The sequence below is a fragment of the Aethalodelphis obliquidens genome, unplaced genomic scaffold, assembly GCF_003676395.1.
Source record: "Aethalodelphis obliquidens isolate GAN/ISIS:26980383/991018 unplaced genomic scaffold, ASM367639v1 scaffold6, whole genome shotgun sequence".
In the NCBI taxonomy this organism is placed as follows: Eukaryota; Metazoa; Chordata; class Mammalia; order Artiodactyla; family Delphinidae; genus Aethalodelphis; species Aethalodelphis obliquidens.
In genome coordinates this window covers 75992307-75992654 of record NW_020837950.1, presented here as the reverse complement: position 1 = coordinate 75992654, position 348 = coordinate 75992307, and positions in this window count along the sequence as shown.

The following is a 348-nucleotide window of genomic DNA, read 5'->3' as shown; positions in this document are numbered from 1 at the left end:
GAACCTGACCTCCACCCTCTTAGAGCTGACGGCTGGTCCTGAGAATTAAATGGGCATGAAACAGACTCACAGGACGGAACCATACACATTTATTTCCCACAAGTTTTACCTGACCCAGGGCCCCCTCCTAAGGAAATGAAGAAAGACCCAGAGAAGTGGCGAAACCTAAATTCTTTTCTGTTGGGTTGAACACAGAGAGACGATTGTGGAAAAGGAACTACACTATGTGGGGAGGCTAAGGAGGTTGAGAATTAGGTTGAACAAGGTCTGTTTGTACAGAATTCTCTCACTCTCCACTCTCTGCCCTTAACGATCGCAATGTCACTCTCCTTCCAGCAGAGGGAAGGC